Source organism: Solanum tuberosum, unplaced genomic scaffold, assembly GCF_000226075.1.
Source record: "Solanum tuberosum cultivar DM 1-3 516 R44 unplaced genomic scaffold, SolTub_3.0 scf00180, whole genome shotgun sequence".
Lineage (NCBI taxonomy): Eukaryota > Viridiplantae > Streptophyta > Magnoliopsida > Solanales > Solanaceae > Solanum > Solanum tuberosum.
The window spans coordinates 736,573-745,881 of NW_006239107.1; positions in this window are offsets into that span (position 1 = coordinate 736,573).

The window sequence follows — 9,309 nt, forward strand, 5'->3', positions numbered from 1 at the left end:
TCTACAAAGCCTAGCTTGCTTTTCCCTACCAATCCAATCCTAAAAGACCTACTCCACAAAGCATAGTTTTCTGAACCAGTTAACTGCAGAGAGATCAGAGAACTACCTGGAGTATCAGTGTGTTGAAGAAATAACGGATGATTGTGATCAATTACTGGGAATACAACTTGAGTTGAAGCTCCATTTCCATTTCCAGTGCTTGTCTCCTCAGATGCACTTCCATTCGCCATTGTTGTTGAGCTTTACTTTTGATGCTTTCTTTCAATTCACCTTTGAACAGTGGTGAATCTGAGCACCTTTTGCTTAGCTACTTGTTGTTTAATCCTCTACGATCGTAGGCTCTGATACCATGATAACTCCATGAATGGAGATTAAACCTTGGAGAATTTACAGAGCATTTGAGAGAAGAAGAAGGAAGAAGATTGTATTAATGTCTTGATACAGTGAATCTGTACATACATGCTTATATATACTACTCTTACAATGAATGAATACAAAATATCTCTAACAAACTCTGTAACTAACTATTGCCATGTCATCAGCTAGTAACTAACTCTTGGAATCTTCTAACTAACATAAGCTTTGTTATTTCTGCATTTGCTAACAGTGTCAATCAAAAGCTCTCGCCATTTAGTTAAGTATAATTTTCATATGCTGAGGACCTACGCTTAAATAAAATCGCTTTGCTTAAATTATCATTTTAACAAACTGTGTAGTCTAACAGTCACAAATTGAATGTAGACAAGACGGTGTACTAATCAACAGCCTCTTCGTTGATCTTAAAATGTTTACTCCAATAAAAGGAGTTTGCAATTAATTACGTACTAGATTTCTCCCTCCCTTAATAACTGTCCGTTCACTTTTACTTGTCACAGTTTGACTTGACACATCCATTAAAAAAATAATTATTGATATAAGTATTTTACCAAACTATCCCCTAATAAATGATGTCTTGAAACAAATAAAAATGAAAATCTATTTAAAGAAAAAATGACAAGTAATAGTGAATAAGTATTAAATTATCTTTATTTAGTAAATATTTTGATGCTTTCATATAGCTCAACATAAATTCCGTTTAGTAATTCAGTATCTTGAACAGGGCATTCTTATGTTTTCATATGGCTCATCCAGATTTTAACTTTATCAACTATCAAAACTAACATCATGAACCAACTCCATTTCCTTGTCAATGGAGGTCAACTTGAACTGGAGAGTAACTGAATTGAGAGAGAAAAGATTGTGTTTCTATTGAATGTGAATTAAAGCTTTAAGAATTGCAATGTGACTATATATATATATACACAATCACTGATCATCTAGGTACAGGGGCGGACCTACAGTGGTTCAAGTGGGTTCATATGAACCCACTTCGTTGAAAAATAACACTGTATATGTATGTATATTTAATCAGTTTTTAAAATTTTATATGTATATATTAAATTTTGAACCCACTAACACAAGTTTGAAGCTTAGCCGAGTGATTGAGGGGGTTCAATTTTCCCAGCCAACCCGGGATCAAATCCCCATTGCCACATTTTAGTTTTAATTCGTTTTTTTGATACATAAAACGTTCACACACAGTTTTGTCCTCTATGTAGGTGTAACTTTTGTCCTTTTAGTTACTTAGAAACTATAAAAAGTAAAACAACTTTTTATTTTTACAATTAAAAGTCCAATAGTCAACAACTTTTGTCCTTTTTGTTTTTGATTTTTTTTTTTTAAAACTAAACCAAAAAGGCACTAATTCCTATTATTCTCAATTCTAAAAATCCTTTTGTCTTCTTCTTTGTTGAATGTTTTCGCTCTTGATTCTAGTCTTTATATATACATATATGATTATTGTGGTTATTTTTAAATCTCATTCATAAGTCAATGTAATTTTTTTTCAAATGTATTAACATTGTTTAGTATAGTCAGATATGTATGCTGTTAGCCTCATAAAAATTACAAATAATATTAGGTATATTTCTATGTATTCGATTCTAAAATTAAGGTTATAATTATTTTGTTTAATATTTTGTTTTTATTTGTTAAATGTTGAATGAAGAGAAATCATTCATAATATTCTTTTATTTTCTTAGTTTATATTGAAGCCTAGTTTTTCGTCCATCTTGTTATTTACCGTCTCATTCATAAATCAATGTAATTTTTTTTCAAATGTATTAACATTGTTTAGTATAGTCAGATATGTATGTTGTTAGCCTCATAAAAATTACAAATAATATTAGGTATATTTTTATATCTTGAACCCACTTCGTGAAAATCCTGGGTCCGCCACTGTCTAGGTATGGCAGAAATTAACTAACTAACAAATTTGACTCTAACTAACTCTACTGCACATAACCGACTCTCTATTATTCACAACTAACTAATTATACTTTATATTCTCATCACCCCCCCCCCTCCTCCTCAAGTTGGAGGTGATGTAATTACAGACAACTTGAGTAATAGAGCAGCATGTTTAACTACAGTCAGAGCCTTAGTGAAGATGTCTGCCAACTGTGAATCAATGGGAATATGATGGAGTGTGATTAGGCCTTGTTGAAGCTTGGTCCTAACAAAATGACAATCAATTTCTATGTGTTTTGTCCTTTCATGAAAAACTGGATTCTTTGCAATGTGGACTGCTGCTTGACTGTCACAATGGACAGGGATAGATAAGGAGCATTGTACAGTCAATTCACCCAGCAATCTTTCAAGCCACACTAGTTCTCCTACAACTTGCCTCACAGCTCTATATTCAGCTTCAAAAGACGACAAAGATATTGTTGCTTGCTTCTTAGACTTCCAGCCGATAGGACTATCACCCATAAACACTAGGTATCCACTAACAGACTTCCTTGAGTCAGGGAAATCTGCCTAATCAGAGTCACAATAAGCACTGAAAGTGAGATTAGGCTTGTTTGAGATAAAAATCCCCAATGTTGGATCTTGTTTCAAATATCTGAGCACATGGTATGCTGCTTTCAAATGTGGTTCCCTAGGTGATTGCATAAATTGGCTCAAGTGTTGTACAATATAAGCTATGTCCATTCTAGTGTTGGTTAAAATGTTTAGCTTGCTAACCAACTTCCTATATTGAGTGGGATCAGATATGAGTTTGCCATCTATAGCAGTTAACTTCTCAGTGCAATCAAGTGGTGATATAGTGGCCTTGTAACTAAATACATCAAAATCTTTCAGAGATCAGAAGTGAATTTCCTTTGTGAAATTAGAACTTCATCATGTCTGTATAATATTTCCAGTCCTAGAAAGTAGTGTAGTTTGCCCAAATCCTTTATCTTGAACTAATTATTTAGAAAGCTCTTTAACGAGTTGATTTCAGCTACATCTGGTCCAGTTAGAATTATATCATCCACATATATGGCAACAAATACCAAAGAGCAGCCCTTCCTTTTGTAGAACAGTGAGTAGTCACTGTCTGGGTGTTGATACCCTCTTGAACAAAGACAATTTGCTAATTTCTCGTACCATTCCCTGCTAGCATGTTTTAGTCCATATAAAGACTTCTTCAATTTGCACACCATGTTATCACAACCTACTGCAAGACCTTGTGGAGGTGCCATGTAAACTTCCTCATGCAAATCACCATGTAAGAATGCATTATTGACATCTAGTTGATACAAGCTCCAATCCTTCTTAACAGCTAAAGAGATTAATGTTCTAAACAGTAGTCATTTTAACTACAGGTGAGAAGGTTTCAATGTAATCTATCCCAGCTTGTTTGTGTATAACCTTTGACCACCAGCCTAGCCTTGAACCCTCTCCACACTTCTATCAGCTTTGTGCTTGATTTTTGTACACCCACTTGCATCCAATAGCTTTCTTCCCATCAGGTAACATGACTATCTCCCAAGTGTCATTAGCATACAAAGCTTCAAACTTATGTGTCATGGCCTGCTACCAGGCAGGGTGCAATATTGCCTCCTCAAATGAATTAGGCTCACATTCATATGAAATGGTTGTTACTAACTGCTGGCTATCAGAACAAAGACCGGTGAAACATACATGCTTATGGGGAGATATAAATTAAGTAAGGGAGTGTAGCTTAGGTAAGGTGTAGGTGTATTCTTTTAGGTAATTAGGAGTATGTATGGTTCTGGTTGTTCTTCTAGGTGCTGATATTGTAGGTACTGGTAAAGTGTCATGGTGCATGGTGGCATTTGGATCAGGTAAGGTAGTTTGAGTTGTAGGTTCATGTAGAACAACTGGTGATACTTCATTCATGTTGGTACTACTGGTTACTTGATTATTAGTAACTTCATGTGGTGTGAAATTTTCCAGTAGATCATCATTAGCAAAAATATTCATTTTACCAGGCATACAGGGCATGTTAGTGGTATGAGTAAGCATTAGTAAAATGGAATTGAAACTAGTTAATATAAACACTGAATATAAATATATATTTTTTATTTATATCAAACAACATGAGCTTGGTATAGTCAAGTGATTTAATAAGTCAAAACTATATAAATGATAAAGTGAATTACATGCAACACATGTTACATGTCTATTAATTTAGTGTAAGCATTTTTTGATTTAAAAAAATGTAAGCATTTGGGGTAGGCAAGTGTTTTAAGAAAAAATGTAAGCATTTGGGGAAGCACTATATTTTGTTTAAAGAGGATAACCTACAAATGTTAATGTATATTTTCAGTTTCATAGGCTCATTTGTTTTAGTACTATTTTTGGAAAATTTGTTAAAATAGAGTAAAATTCAAATATAGTAATTCTCCACACATATAATTGAAAATCATTGAAAAATAACTAATTTTTGAAATCTATAATATTGTAATTATGTCATGGATAAAAGTGAAACTTTATCGTAGTATTAAAAACTAAATTAAAGACACTTGACGAAATTTCACTTTTTTTATATAACTTATATGTGAAAATTATTTTTAGGAATATATCGTGAACGAAATCCAAAAGCAGTTAAAGTATAAAATATTTACACAAATATTTAGTAACCTAAGTCACTTATCCATAACTATCTACGCTAAAGATGTTTGGTAACATGTAAAAGAGTTTGATTAAATTTTTTTAGTGGATAAAGAAACATATAAATTCTTGAGAATTGTAATATATATAGTTCAGTTAAACGTTGAAAACCTTTCCTAATTATATAAAAGTTATTACTGTTATAAACCTGTTCTTTGAACCAAAAAAAAGAGAGGGGGAAATGATTTTCTATACCTTTATAAGTTCATGTTTTTTTAATCGAAGATTTTTATTTTTGCACACGAAAGATTGATATTTTCTTCTATTTAAATTGTAAGTGGGCAAGAGATCTCATTCCCTCGAAAAAGAAAGGGAAAATGCATATATCACCAATTTGAGGACCAGTGGGACCACTATTAAAGCTATAGCCAAATTATATAATTTTTGTCTATTTAGCTACTTTAAAATCAACTTCAAACTTATGGTAAAATTAAAACATTAAGACATTTTTGTTTGAAATTGTCTGAAATTTGGCTTGGTTGTCTCAAATTTCAGACATTTTTATTTGAAATTAGGCTTGATAGGCTCAAACCCTAGATTTGTTAGTCTAATTTCAAACTCAACATATTCTGCAAACTTAACAAGTCTAACATAAATCTCAGTTGAGGATTTTTATTTTTGTTATATATCTCACCCAAGTATTTTCAATTTTGTAAAAGGAACAATTTCAAATGAATAAAAGATAAATACTTCATAGTGAAAAAGACACAAGCCCATTTCCCAATTACTTTGGTCAGAACAAATTAAGAAATTTATCTTTCTATTGAGACCGACTTTACGTCCAAAGACTAAATGTTATTTTCTTCTTATCTTGCTATCATCGATTACAAAAACTTGTTCAACAAACTGAAGAAGAAGAAGACGATGAAAAAAAAGGAGGATCGATCTTGTCTGAAGTTTGTTTACACTAGCTACGAGTTAAATAATTTAGAACAAACCAAATATAACTTAAATAAATAATACGGTAATGTGGCTATCAACTCAATACTTCCCAAAATTGACTATGACTTAAATAGTAGCTCCGAGTGGATATTCGGCCCATTATGATTCTAGCTATGTCCAAGTACACTTCTAAACCAACTCATATTGGGTCAGCCCATTTACCAAATCAATTTTAGGCATCTAGATGATCGAATGATACAGACCCTTTGTTATCACAAAGAAAAAAGAGCCAAAAGATGATTTATCTCTCCGATATGTAAACTACGAGTGCAAAACACATAATTGATCTCTCGAGTAATGGTAAATGCAAAATTTTTACCAAGAATTCAAACAATAACCAAGCAAACACACAAAGAAGTCGAGAGAGTTTGATGAACCGCTCGAGACATCTAGCGCTAGCCCAACGTCCAGAAGGTGTCCAAATAAAGATTTATGAATATCTATCAAGCGTGCTCTTTGTTTATTGCATAGGAAGACTAATGTCAAATATGAAATTGAAACTTATGTCCCTAAAAGATATTTGACATACTTTTTACAGACAAAAATACCCCCAATAATATTAATACTCAACCTTATTGTTAGTGTCCACCATCAAATATACTAACAAACAATATTAAATAAAGTTTATTTATCGTATCATTCGATGATTTAATTAATTAATTTATGAAGATGTTGGACAGCTCATTCATGGGTTGTATTTTAGATCAGCTGCATGTTCTATAACATGCTAAAGTTGATGCCTTAAGAGGTTCTGCTAATGAGTTGTAAGGATTTTGTGTGAGCGGATGGAAGATTTAAATTTTACGAGTATAATTAAGATTTTTAATATTGAATTTATTATATTTTAAAAATTATTAATTTATATATACTAGTACAATTTTAATAAGTTTTTACATATAAAGTTATAGCTCACATTAATAATATTGAATTTAAATGAATTTAGTATTGATACATTTAATCTGCCTTTGATTCTTTAAACTAATTTTTTTTAAGATTACATAGAATTAAATTACGATAAGTCAATAACTGATAACCAAAACAACAAAATATTAGGATGAATTCGCTTCCCATAGTCAAAGGAAAATTGACTCATTTATTTGACAAAACTTTATTGAATGAATAATAACAATTGGTCTAGTGTCTCGCCAAGCTCAATTATGTTGACTCTCTTTTTTATTTGATATTTATATGAATTTTTTGATTAAATTAAATCTATATATTGCAAGACTCGTTTCTAATATTTATACATGTTAATAATATTAGTGTTCGTTCATACTAAATTTTAGTGTTGATATCATATTACTTAGTTGCTCATTTTCTACCCATTATTCTATGCCAAATGATCAACCAACTAAATGTATCATTTTACTATAAATGTGTACACCAGTTTCATGAACAAAGGAAATCACAGAGTCCGATTGAGAGTCATATGAAAGTATTACAAAAAACAGCGAACTGTAGTTCCATGATCCTAGAACCACATTGTTGTTTTCTTCCAAGTACAAAATCTTCAAACACTATTGTGACAATTGACATAGCATGTTCCTTATATCTAGAACGTAGAGATACTTAGAGAGTTGGTATTACTCTTCAAATCACAATTGCGACAATATAGCATGTTCCTTTATAGTTTTTGAAATTTTTTATGAATAATTTATATCAAAATCAACAAATAAAACATACTTTTAGAAAATTATACCACATCACAATTACCAAATACACTTCACGATAATCGTGATAAATCAATATTATCAAATACACTTCACGGTAATCATGATAAATCAACCTTGTTTTACTGTCCTCAATCTTAATGTATTAACTCGGAGAGAAAATCTCATGATAATATTAACGTCCTGTAGATTTACAATGCTGCAATTAACAAATGAACAATATAGGTAAAAATAGTACAATTTTATAAAGTACTTAATCCAAAGTGTAAATATGACATACCATTATATCAAAAATCACTCATATGTAGCAAAATGAGAATTACAGTAAGTCTAGGAGTCACAAATAACAAGTAACTCGCACCACATTCTTCATAAATATTCATTGTTGACCCCTCTCTTCGAACACATAATTAAAAAGTTTGATCTCAATTACAAGAAATTTTTTATTAGATGAACCTATGGCTCCTCTCTCCCAATATATTATACCAATTCTATGAGCCCCACATTTATATTACTCCGTAAAAAGAGAGGTACTGTAGTAACTAATGTTTATTTTTCATTCTTCATTGTATTGTAACATGAATTATAAATATCACTTATTCACCAAAAGTATTACTATAATGAAGATTTCAGAAAAGTGCAAGATCTTCAACATAGCTGCAACTCTGATCTTTGCCTAATTTAACATTGAAGAGAGATTTTGGAAGAAGAATAATGATAGTAGGCGTGAATTTAACCCATTGAACTAAAAAAAATTAAGAGTACCAAAAGAATATTAGGAAAAAATTGAGAAAAACATAACCTGAATTTGCAATACGTAGATGTGAAGATAGAGAAAAATCAAAGAGAAGTCTTTCGAAATTCTAAATAAGAGAATATTTCTGAATTTTATGAAAATATGGTGTGTCTTTGTTGATGGAAGAATAGAGATAAACATCCAATGCTTTTAGAAGATATGTTAACCATTTGTGTTGGAATAAAGTTAGAGCAAGCTTTGAGTGAGTGTCTTAATTTCTTGATCATTCCAATCTGGGCTTGAGCATGAGTGCAATAGACAGAGTATTTAGGCAATCCAAAAAGAAGAATATTCTTTAAATGGTAAAATTATAAGAGGCAACTTTTTGCTCAACCATCCCGCCTTCTCATATTTGTTGATAGCTATAAAAGAGCTTTAGTGAACTACAAATCATTGGCAATCACTTTTTTCATAAATTTTTCTTCAATTTTTGAGCATGGACCCTATTCTCTAAGTAACTTTTTATAAATTTTGTTGTTGTGCAATAACAATGCTAGAAGCTATGACAATATTGCTAGAGTATTTTCTCTAAAATACATAAAAGCTTTAAAGATAGGTTGTTTGGTCCGGCATTACACTACATCCTTGAAGAGTTTCATTAGCAATGATGTTGATAAAGGTTCATTAGCAATTATTACCTCGATAAGCTACTTGTATCCTACTTTTAACATATGATTTACTATCAAAGATACTTGTACAAAATCAATATGCAAAGTTTAATTCGCTTATGAAAAATCTTGTAGTACAATAAAAGAAGGAAATAAAATAATCTTATTCATTGTAAGCCAATCAAATGACATGATATCTAACCATCTAACAAAGCATCCTTTAATCATATCCTATGAAACACGATGACAGAAGTCGTCGTGAATGCAATAAATTGACCTAAAAAGTAATCAT